This window comes from Pezoporus occidentalis, unplaced genomic scaffold, assembly GCF_034315485.1.
Source record: "Pezoporus occidentalis ecotype Australia unplaced genomic scaffold, CSIRO_AGI_Poc_V1 ctg2, whole genome shotgun sequence".
Taxonomy (NCBI): domain Eukaryota; kingdom Metazoa; phylum Chordata; class Aves; order Psittaciformes; family Psittacidae; genus Pezoporus; species Pezoporus occidentalis.
Window position 1 is genome coordinate 14,269,262 of NW_026913855.1, and position 12,218 is coordinate 14,281,479.

General features: G+C 41.5%; 1 protein-coding gene across 6 annotated transcripts in view; it reads left to right on the forward strand.

Annotated features, from left to right (window-relative positions):
• The window catches only part of PHACTR1 (phosphatase and actin regulator 1), a 320,959-nt gene that overhangs the window by 134,222 nt on the left and 174,519 nt on the right, over positions 1-12,218 (forward strand). Inside the window, exon 1 of one of the 6 annotated variants that reach the window (XM_062617927.1) lies at positions 10,142-10,166. The exons of the other annotated variants lie outside the window; for them this stretch is intronic. The gene's annotated coding sequence lies outside the window, so the exon portion shown is untranslated. Of the gene's footprint in view, positions 1-10,141; positions 10,167-12,218 lie in introns of those variants that run through there. 6 annotated transcript variants of the gene reach the window in all.

Genomic DNA, 12,218 nt, shown 5'->3' on the forward strand with positions numbered 1-12,218 from the left:
GCCCAGTGTCGAGGGTAAGGCCCACATATTTCATGCTACCTATGGAACGAGGCTTTCCTGAAATACAGGTACTGTGGAGAACAGCTGTAAATGTTACATCCTACTGAGCCTGTCTGAAGTCCTGACCAAAAGATCACAAAAGCTTGCTGAGACCAAAGCTACAGCTTGCAGTGCTGCAGAGATTTCAAGGTAAAAGAAATTGGGTTTCTGCTGTAGTGAGCTCTCCTTCCCCTGCTATCCCCCGCTATGGAGGCAGTTCAACCTGTCTTCTTTCTTAACTGGACAATTTACCCTATGCCTCTTTGAAGCACAGTGCAGAACCTGAAACATTTTTATTGTGGTTTTCTTTGTAGTCCCTTTATTTTAAGTAAAGAAGTAGAGGCACTTCTTTTTTTCCTATATTTATTTTTCCTCCCCAGGTACTGTGGTACAATAATTTTCTATTTCCCAGTTTTGGCAACCATCTTGGAATATGTGTCACTTCAGCTGTTAAAAAAAAAAATAATCTGTTTTATTAGTAGCAAATTGATCTTGTGGCAATGAGTTCAGGAATTCATAAGACTGAAGTTTTGCTGTGAGGGAAGGAAAGTTACTCTTGGGTGGACATGGCTGCAGAAGCAACCTCATTGAATATAGAACTCCAGTAGTTCATTCTTGATAGTGAATGTATAGAAGAAGATGAAGGTTGGAAGCTGGGGCCTTAAACTAATTCGTGTTTTGCTAAAAGAACAGATAACCAGCTACTCTTCTTTGAATTTGACCGAGTGTTCCTGAGGGGCTTCTTTAAAGGCTTCATTTTGTGACTGGATTTATGAATATATGTCAAGGTTATCAGGGAAGATCGTTCTCTAAGACCTCAAAGACCAAAATCTGTACCTTCATGGTGAGAGATGTACTGTTTTTTTAAAACAGGATTTCTGTACATCTCAAATTCTTGTTTTGTTTGATTTTTCTGGTTGGCTGGTTTGCTTTGACTTCCCTCTTGCCCTTAATTGTGGCTTCTTTCTTTGGTCACAAACCGGGATTTAACCTGGAAGCGTTGCTGCACAAAGAGCTTTGGTCTGTTCTTTAGCAGCTACTGGTGCATCACACTGGTTCATTTTGTTAAAACCCCTTTCAGATTAGAATCAAATCCTATGGAGATCTCTGTAGGGAGGTTCCTACAGCATCTCCTTGCACCTCCTGTGCAGATGTGACCTTTTTTCATAGACAATTTGGGAATTGTTCATATGTGTTGTCATATTTGTGGCCTATTAGGCTTCAGCTCCATAGCTGAATTTAGGTGGGTGGCTTGTTTTATGAGAATTCAATTTAGGTTTGGCTTTTTTTGTTTGATTTCTTTGAGAACTGGTCAAGTTAGTCAGCTTTGACGTTTTCAGAGTGGTATGCTAATTGTGAGAGCAGTTCATGATGTGTGATGGCTGGAGCAATGAATGCTTTTTGACACAGTATTTCCAAAGAGTCACAGCAGCAGGCTGAGGATTGTGTTCTGTCTGACTGTACACAGCAGATAAGGTAGGTGGCTTTGCACACCTGAACAAGGGTGCATAGAATCAGCACATCAGAATGGTTTGGGTTGGAAGCGACCTTCAAAGGTCATCTAGTCCAAACCCTCAACAATGACCAGGGACATCTTCAACTGGATTAGGTTGCTCAGAGCCTCATCCAACCTCACCTTGAATGTGTCCAGGGATGGGGCATCTACCTCCTCTCTGGGCAACTTGTTCCAGTGTTTCACCACCCTCGTCATAAAAGACTTCTTCCTTAGGTCTCGTCTAAATCTCCCCTCTTTTAGTTTAGAACCATTACCCCTTGACCTGTCACAACAGGCCCTATTAAAAAGGTTCCAGAGCAGTAGTCCACGTGGGGTCTCACGAGAGCAGGGTAGAGGGGCAGAATCGCCTCCCTTGACCTGCTGGTCATGCTCCTTTTGGTACAGCCCTTGATATGGTTGGATTTCTGCACTGCAAGTGCAACATTGCCAGCTCAATCCAGCTTTTCATCCACCAGTACCCCCCAGCCCTTCTGTGCAGGACTGCTCTCAGTTTCTGCATACTGATACCAGAGGTTCATGCAATTTAAAAGAGTGTGGCTGTGCATCTTAAAGGGCTACAGACCAAAGGAGAACATGTTTGAGCAGGACAAAAGAGGAACCTCATCTCCCATTAGTTCTGTGGGGTGGTCCTCGAGATTTTCCACAAATTCTGAGAGAGACATTTCTTTCTGAAGTTGCTACCTCCAGCATGGATTGCATCATCCACACTGCATGAATCTTAAGTGAGTTCTTGGTGTTGTGTCAGGGTTTTGTATTTACTGGGGAAAAATTTGTGTGTGTTCTTTTGAACATTACTTGTGAAGCATACAAATTTATTTTTTCTTCATTAACTCTGTACAGGTACTGGAGTCTGTGCTCTCTAACACATTAAATAAGAGAAAAGTAAAGCATTTTTCTGAAAAGTTAAAAGGCAGAGATGTATTAAAAATGCCTTAGTAGGAATTCAATCTTGGTTCCTAAAGATCAAAAAGTTCTTTTTTTCTACCATACTGGCAATTTCTGGTTCAGCCTTTTCCACCTGTTGTCTTAAGGTTTACTCTCTTTTTTTTTAACATTTTTTCTATCTTTTTCACAACCCATGGCACAGAGCTACAGGGTTTTTTTAATTATTATTAGTTTTGATGTCCTTATGGTAATTTAAGGAAGGCTTAATAGTTTCCATTTTTTTCTTTTTTGCTCATTATGGTAAGTCATTGTATGTGGTAGTGTGATTATTCATTTCATAGGTAAGTCTTTCAGGTGGCCTTCTGTTGGTTGTTACGGTGAAAAGTGTCTGCTTGATGTTACACTGAATATAGTGGAGATTACTTACGAGCATTTTACTGTGTTTTGTCAGGCATGACCCCTACCGTTTAAGAGGAGCATAAACTGAAAATAACAAGAGGTGTACTAGGAGGCAGATTTTGCTTGAAGGAATTGAAGCCTGCTAAGCAAGATGGCAGAATAGCCTACAGGTTTATTTCACCCCACTCCGCTTATATTCCTTCCGCTTCTGTGTATGGATTCACACCTGGGATCAGACCCAGGCTCTGGAATTAGTTTATGAGTCAAATCCACACTTCCCCAAACTGGAGTTTGGATTTAGCCTGTCGGGTTTGTTAATAACAAACTTGGCCAGTGCAGTGCTCAATTGCATTTCCATTGGTTACATTTGTTTCAAAAATAGGACACCCCCACAGTCCAGCTCTCCCAAATCTCCGTTTTGTAGTGCTCAGATGCCTTTTTTGCTAGGACTTACTAGAAAGAAGGAAAAAAAAATTGTTTGCATAAACATTTCTCACCAACAGTCTGTATCTCTGTGGGTACCTTTCTTGTTAAGAAGCTCAGAGTGGTTGGAGAGAGGCATCTTCTGTGCACATCTTCTGACAATCTTCTTAAATGTGGGGTCAGAAAAGATTATTCTTTTGGTTTCTTTCAGTCCTTAAAAAACAAACCCAAAGAATAATAATTTCTAAGGCATTTGCTACTGCACCCACCTGATACCAGCTCTGGGAAACACTGACCTTCTCAATGCTCACAGCTCTGTCAGGTCACTCAGGCCACAATTCACAATTCTCCTCAAGGCCTGAGATGTGTGCAGGCACTGAATATTAATGGTTTGCCTTAGTGCCATGCTTAGCACAGAACTTAAAACCTCTGTCTGAAGATTTGTCTCTGCAGCTTCCTAAGCTCTCATGAGCAAGCTTTCTCAACACACAAGGCTCTGTGCATCACAGATGTTCAGACTGTACAGTTGTAAGCATTTATTTACTGAGGGTTGTCAAACGCTGGCAAAGGCTTCCCGGAGAGGTGGTCAATGCCCCAGGCCCCAGGTGGTGAAGAGTCATTTGGACAGTGCCCTTAACAACATACTTTAACTTGGTCAGCTCTGAATTGGTCAGGCAGTTGGACTGGATGATCTTTGTAGGTCACTTCCAACTGAGAGTCTATTCTATCACTATTAATATCATGAAAGTCTATTAATTTTGGCTTCAGAGGAGCTGTATTAGGCAAAATGTGGGTCCTGCATATTTTCTCTACTCTGTATTGGCCATTTAATTACCCATTCTCCCCTGTTCCCAGAACTTTGCACTCTGAAGTAGACCATTTCACCTGGGTTGCACTGCCACAATCCAAAAGCATGAGCACCTCTCTTCAACTGCTTTGTTATACCCTCAATCCCATTTAAAACCTCCCTTGTTTAACATTCTAGGTATACCTTGAAAGGATTGGGGAGAGAAAGCTGATTGTGAAAGCCACCTGGCATTTGATACTTAGATGACCCCTGCAACCACCTCCACATCAAAGCCAGATAATAGCTTTGTTGTGGTAATCTTGCTTTGCCATTCTCTCTCCACTCCCAAAATTCAGTGGAGCTACTTGCAAGCTAAGGTGAGAGAATTTAACCCAGGTTTTTGCACTGGCCTTCAATGAGATGAGTCTGGTCTAAATTTAGATTCACTGTTAGGGTAATATGAATTTTCTTGATCTTTATCTCATTACAAAGAGCTTTAGGTAAGCATTCCAGAGTTGTAAGAAATTTATTATAGAAATAATTTATATAAGAAATTTATTCAGTAAAGAAATTGTGCAAGCCAGTAGATCTACAAAGGGTTAAATTTGGCTTCCAGGTACTAACCAGAATTCCTAGCCAAGATTTGGAGACACCCACAGGATTATGAATTCTCCCTGTGGCTTGAAGTGTTTTTGTACCTTTGCTTTTAGATTTGACCTTGAAGCTAAGTCTCATCATGTTTGCTGCTTTTTCCTGTTCTTTCCCAACGCCACTTGCTCAGCCCTTTTGAGTCTATGGTCTATCTTTTTATAGCAGTTGACAGAGCTATTGGTCACATTTGATGCCCTTCTCTCAAAGGATACTGAGGACCAGCAATTTTCATTCTCCTGCTTTTATTATAGCTCTGGGTATAGCATCCAGATTGATTGGATGGGGGGACTCATACATCGTCAAGCCGAGCAACTTTGCTTGTAGTTCTGCCCTAGGATAGCTGTCTGTGTATTAAAAAGGATGTCAAGTGCATTTATGGTTGAACTATGTACTTATTCCTCACATAAATGCATAGTAATTTCTCTTCTCCCAGAATCATTTGGCCCTTCAATATAGAGAGAGCTACTGCCTTCCTCACTGGGAGGAATTTGGACCAAGCTTGCATTTTTAAGAACTACTGGACTAGGTGACAATGCAAGTGTCTATTCTGAAAATAAGACTGCTTGTGTCAAGGGTGTGTGCCATACCGAATTTTTGCTTTGTGTGATCTGATGTGGTACAGCATCCAAATGCCTTCTGTACAGTAGTGTGTCTCTAAGTGGATACACGAAATTGTGTATGGTGCAAGACTGTGGAAAGCTTAATTTGCACGCATTGATACTACCCATTGCATGAAGGTCTTTGCTAAATTAGTTGTACTAACATACTGCCTAATAGCCAAGTAGGAATGGGGCTGCAGTGTGGAAGGTGCCACACAGATAACCAGCGAGAAGGGAACATCACAACCTGTCCCAGTCAGCAGCCCTGTGACAGGACTTCAGTATGCGCTTTGCTTTAGTAATGAGTTGTTCAGGAATAATTATTTAAGATGTGGGTCTGGAAACAAGTTAGCTGTCAATATTCCTTTGATTTTTAGCCTTAACTTTCCCTATGGCTTTAGCCAAATAATTTTACTATCCTACCTCAGTGGGCCTATCTGTAAAAAGAGAGTTAGCAATCTATGAATTTCAAAGGAATGTTATAAGGATTCATTGGTTACTCTTTCTGTTGAAAATTTTGGAAAATAAATGGTGCTGTATAAGCATAACTGTTTTTTCCAAAGCATTTTTGTTTTGTGAATTTTCTCTGAAATACAGTATTTTCATGCTAAGAATATGCTATGGGCTTTTTTTAACATGCATTTAAGTTGCCTGTGTGAAACACTATGTAATATGAACTATATTATTAATTGCTCAAAGTATTTTGAAAAAGACTGAATTCAGAAACTCCCTCCCTATCTTACAGTCCCCTAAAATGCCTCATTACTTAGCGATACTTAATCAAATTTAATCTCCAGTAAATCTCTGTGTGTCATTAAAATTCTGCTAGGTATTACTTTCACATTATTTCTAGGGAGCTTGAAATAGACAAGGTTTGGGATTTATTTTTCTTTAATGTGTTATACTGAGGAAAGGAGAAATAATTTGATGGGCTTGCTTCACAGGAATACAGCATTAAAAATCAGTCTGTCTAGCAAAATTAGGATAAAGTATTGCTGTCTGTGTTTCACACATATGTTCTGCTTGGCACTAGATTGTTTTGCTCCTTTTTCCACTTTGATATGTCTTAAGTTGGGTTTTTTTTCCATTTTGATGAAATGGGTTTTATTTTTTCATGTTTACCACACAGAAATGAAAGACAGCTGGTTTGGACACACTATACTAAGTTCAGTGGACACAGTGGAGGTGCAGCAAGGATGATAACCGCCCAAAATATTCAGCCTTTCTATGTGGAGCACAGCATGTGACTTGATTCCACACTGAGGTATCTCATGGAATCCCAGCTCCCATGGAATCATGTGAACAGGCCAGAATCACAGCTTTTTGATAAGGTTTATTTTTAAAGCACAGAAAGTGAAAAAAATATACACCAGTCGCACATAGTGGATCAAAGTGCAGTCACACAGAATGATCTGTATTTATTACTGATTTTAAGATATTAAGATTTAAGATCTGGGGGATTTTTAGACAGCACATGATGAAACTGGCAAGAGGAACCGTCTGATTCTTCAGTTAAATGTTGATCCTCTTAATGAGAATGCCTTGCATTTCTAAGCAGTTGCTATAAGCAACTAACATGAGTCATAACAGATGAGGCTGGAGATAAAACTCGGGTTGATCGGAGAGCTTCTCTTTACTGAAGCAGGCAGGCATAGGTCTCTCAAGATGAAACTGGGCAATGCTGTGTGTCAGGCCACCGAAGATGTTCATGAGATGACTGTCAGATATTGCTTTCCTAACTGTCCAGAAAGTATTCAGTAGCACTGGTCTAATTGACTTTCTGCTTCTTGTTCCGCTAGTGATTTACAGGAAGCAACTGTGGTACACGCTGCAGTGTTTTCAAGAGACCAAGACATAGTAGATTTTGACTCAGATCCCCATTGTATGGACTTTATTCTGCTTTTAAGCTCCTGGTTTTCTCTTTATTCTAGAAATTTCTGTGCCAAAGTGAGATGCAAAGTTAAAGAAATGCTATGTGTTCCTTCCAGAGATTGATAGTTTTAAGATGATAAAATCACAGAAATCAGTGTATTCTGACAGCTTTCTGCTTTAAGCCTTCTCACACATGCAGGTTTTCATTTAAATGACAGTTCAATCCAAATCCACCAAGGCCCCCGAGTTTGCAGACTCCCACCTCCATACTGAAATTTCCAGCAACCCAAGTGGACTCAGTGGCATTTTCTTTTTTGCATTTTTATTGTGAATGTTAACTTTCTGTAGGTTTCCCTGCACTTGCTTTTGCGGGGGGTAAGTGTAATGGGCAAGGAAAGGGCAGCTTGTTGGAGAGATGAGCGTCAGGGTAGTGTCATACCCGAAGTGGAAAGGTTTCTGGAGAGGAAAAAGGTGCAGGAATCTCGGGAGACAGCCAGGCCTTGGGTTCAGGTGCTGTCTGCTGGGAGATCAACCTACATTTCCATCACAGTGACCAAAACCATCACCAGCTTAGAATGAGTGAAAAGGTCACATAAATGGCAGGGTCAGATATGCCCTTTTCCCTCCAGTAGCAGCTTTTTTCTTCAGCTTATTTTCCAGTGCACTGACTTGTGTGGTGACAGCATCATCCTGCCCTCAGCTCCCTCCTCAGTGGAGGATGGCAGTGCATAATGATAGCAGGGCACTCTGGAAGGCTGAAAGACTTGTATTTGAAAGTGCTTCTGGCTGGACTCGATCAACAGGAAAGTTGCAGAGGGACAGATGCCACAGACCAGAGGGGAGGGGCAAAAGTGCTGAGGAGCTGCCCATTCCCACTGTGGGTCAGTGCACCTCTGATGGTGCCTCCTCCAGCAAGATTCTGTTCTTTGGCTGGCTCTTGGATGCATTTTGGTAGCATTGGTAATACCCCTGACCGTAAGAAGAATTATAAGCAAGAGCTGTGTTGTGCAGGGACTTGAATGCAGAGACAAGGCTGCTGCTAGCAATACACTTTTGGTGTGGGGAATGGGGGAAGGGACATCCTAGGTAAAGAGAATGAATAATTACATGAATTAATCTCTGAAATCAATGAATTGGGAAAAATGAAACGGGCTAGCTCATTACACAACTTAAATAGAAAGAAAACAATAAAACTGTGATCAGGGAAGAAATACTAGAAGCAGTCTGCGAGAGAAGTTAAAAGTCAGCTAAAAGGAGTCTATTAACTGGAGCAAATGTGGTCCTGGGAATGAGGGGAACCTAAGGAGTATACCTAAGCACATGTGGACAGGGAGGGCATGACAGCATCCACCAGAAACAGAGAACTTTCTATTGGGGCTTACATCCTAACACCAGGCCTGGCCATGCTGATGGGGCATCCAACCCGTAGCTGCAGGGGTGTATCATTATAGTCAGATGGACCACAGCAGTGAATCCAGATGCTCCTTAAGTCTGGGCAGGGAGGAGGAAGAACTGGCTTGGACTAGGTTTTAAACAAACTCCATAGTTGATCTACCATGACAAAAGCCAAGAGCGCTCTGTACTGCACTTTGGTTTATAAACAGCTCCATGATAATTCTATTGTGTTCTGCACAATAAAAACTTACCAGAGCATTATCATGGAGCTGGTCTAACCCAGAATCTCAGATCCAAGTATTTTTATCAGATCATTTTAGACTTCATGAAATCCTGAAGTGTTCTCATGATTGTTAACATCTTTCAACCTTGGAGAGGCATGTATGGGACTTGAATTTGAATTTAAAAGTTTCAACTATTTTTATGCCATTGAAAGTTCTGGCCCCCCAAATCTGATAAACTCTCATTCATACATATACTCTTCTCATCAACAGCCATTCCCTTATTGAGGGCTTGTTGACACCTGTTTCCCTGCTTATTTCAAACTTCATATACTAAGGTGTTCCTTTCTAACTTAGGTGAGGTGCTATATAACTAGGTTTTTCTGTGACAGCAAGCCCTGTGTGAGTGCAGACTAGGAGAACTACAAGTTGCTAATTTCACAAAGATAGTAGATCCTTGTCATCATTTGGTTTTATCTCCTCACCCCATATGATTTCCAGATCAAAACCCTGAAGAGCTTAGCGCAGTTTGAATCCTCTAATTGTGCTGCTGCAGCCATGTGACTGCCTGCCTGAGTAATTCCCTGCAGAAGGAGACAAACTGCATGTTACAAAGCTCAACAAACAGTATTTAAAATATGAACGAGTGGCAGGAGTATACAATGCCTGTGCCACTTTGCCTGAAATCTATTACTGCTGCAGCTGCACAGAGGCTTGATTTATGGTAGTAAGATTAGTGACTGGAGGGGAAAAGCATGGGTAAGGAGTGAAGGCTGTCTGGACCTTTGGCTTGTTTCCTTTCCCGTTCAACAACCCTCTGCCTCCAAAACTGGTTTCAACTACCGTTTATCAGAATGAATGGTTCCTCAGAGGTCTCATCAAGGAGGTAGGAATTCCTGCTTTGTGGAGGTAAGGAGCAGTCGGCTTCCCTTCCACTGTAAGCCTAAATCTGTTCTTGCTGTTCTGCGGTGGTCTAAGACAGAATGAGAAAGAGAGGGCAGCTGGCATAAAATATGCAGGGATCCGCTAAATACATGCTTCATTTATAGGTAATATATGGGAGGGGGAGAAAGGGCAGATAAAACCCAATTGTTCCCATTATACAAAAAGCCTCATGCTGTTTTCAGGATAGTTAATTGCATTGATTGTTCCAACCTCTGTGTCTTCCTTTTCATACGGGAGCTGGTCACTGAATTGCAACTTGTTTTTTCGGCTGGCTGACGGCAGAGGAGAAGGGGCTGTCTGGCACTGAAAGGCTGGATGTGTGTGTGTGGAGTGTGTGTGTTTTCAGAGCACCACACTTAGGGAGGCTGTTGCTCAGTTGCCGAAAGCACAGCTGTTGGAGAGCAAGGGAAGGAGCCTGCAGCAGTCTCTATCAGGTAGGAAAATGCACAAACCATAAGCTTATTCCTCCCTAATTTTATTTTTCAAAGTGGCAGTATTATTAGTGGGTAGCATTTGGGTTCACAAAGTCCTCTTTTCTGCTCGTGGCAGTCAGACGGGGTTGCTGAGAGCAGCTGGGTGTGTTTGCCCAGAAGCCAGTATGTATGAATGAGGAGATCAATAGCTGTGCTAAAAATCACTCAGCCATCTGGGATTTGCAGATAGAGGATTGACTTGCAAATCCTACTGAAATTGAGATCTGCAGTAACTGCTAAATAACAGCACATGCAATGGAAGTGGTGTAGAAAGTTACCTAGAAGACCTGAAATGGCCTAGTGTTACTTTTCTCAGCCCTCAATTGCAGTGAAGCTTATGAAAGGGTGAGAAAATGCTGAGGTGGGGGAAAATCATGTTCTGCTGCTGTTTGGGGCATTTTTTGGTTTTGTTTTTTAATCTTCTTGTTGATATGTGATTTTGAATGTGCTGCAAGATAATAAAAAACAGCTATGTTTTACCAGTACCTGGTGACTACCAAAATCAGTCTCCACACTTGTGTGCATACTGGGCCAACCCTTAACCAAGAGGGAGAGTGGAAGAACACAGGTGAAGGTAGGAGAAAAGACTCATTCCAAAAGACTGCAGAGGATGCAACTGCAGAGGATGTACTTGGAAGTGGAGTTAGATTTCAAGTCAGTTTTATGCTTTTTCTGTGCTTTGTGATTATGCAGAACTACAGCAGCTATCAGGCTGTGAAGAGAAGCTAGGGATGAACTAAGATCTGAGACTGGAAAGAGAAAGTGCAGAAACAATCTGTAGGTACAGAAGACAGTTCATTCATAGCAGAGACTAGTCTACTTGCTAGTACCTTTCAGCATGGATTTTATGTATGAAATTAATCTTCCACTGATTAGCAGGGATATATTCTTGGTTTAATTCACATGAAAAAACTAAGGTATGGGAAAGTGTCCTGTGGTCTTCTGGACAAACTTTTTCTAAAATAGGGCTAGGAATGGAGAAGTTGGTTGCTGGCACATGATGACGTCATTATAGACCTGCATAATTGTCAGGTGAATAGATATATGTTATGATACGGAGCAAAATAGGTATTCTGCTCTATGTACTTCTGTGCTATTTTTTATCATGGACAAAAACAGATGTTGAAACTCAGCCATCCATAACCATGCTAGACATCTAAGTAGGAAAATAGTGACATTTGGAGCCTACAGAGACTAAACAACTTAGCCAATGTTGAAGAAGTTTAGAAAAGAACTGGAAATGCAAACCAAATCCCCGAGTGTTTTATCCACTAAGCTATTCCAGTAAGGCAAAATAACAGCTTTTCTCTTTTGTTTCTTTCTTTCCTGGCAAGGCATGAGCTGACCTTACGTTTAGCTTGGATAGTTGCACTGCCCTTCTGTACTATTCCAGTCTCTCGTGTTAAAGAGGTTGTTCTAGTATTTATTGTATGGAGTTGATATATGTAAACCTACATCAGAGAGGGGAAGATTTTGGTGGCGGGTGATGTCATGTCCAAGCTACATATAAGCTAGTTTGGAGAACACAAAATAAAATGTGGTACATAATTCTTAGTCCTCCCTAGCAGTGATATCACTAACTGTGCTGCATGTTCAGAGGTTTTTCAGCATTAACAATATTTGCCAATTTTTTTTTTTTCTCTGAATTTATTTCTCAGTGGAGATACAGTAAAAAGGCTTCAGGTAAAGCTTTTGTAAGTAGATGGCATCCTTCATAACTGCAGTTCTCACTGGCATCACACAACAGTTAGACTTATGTCACACCTAAGACCTTGTCTCTGCTGCCCTTGCCCTTGCCCGTGTTAGCATAGCTACGCTTACTGGTCAGTTGAAATTGAGAAGCAGTTGGTGTATGCAGCCCTTGTCAGGCCACACCTGGAATACTGTATTTAGTTTTGGTCCCCACTGATAGGGGGGGGACCTCCAAAAAAGATGTGGGCAGGGTAGAGGGAGTCCAGAGAAGGGCCACAGAGCCCTGGGAAACCTTCCATATGAGGAAAAGCTGAGAGAACT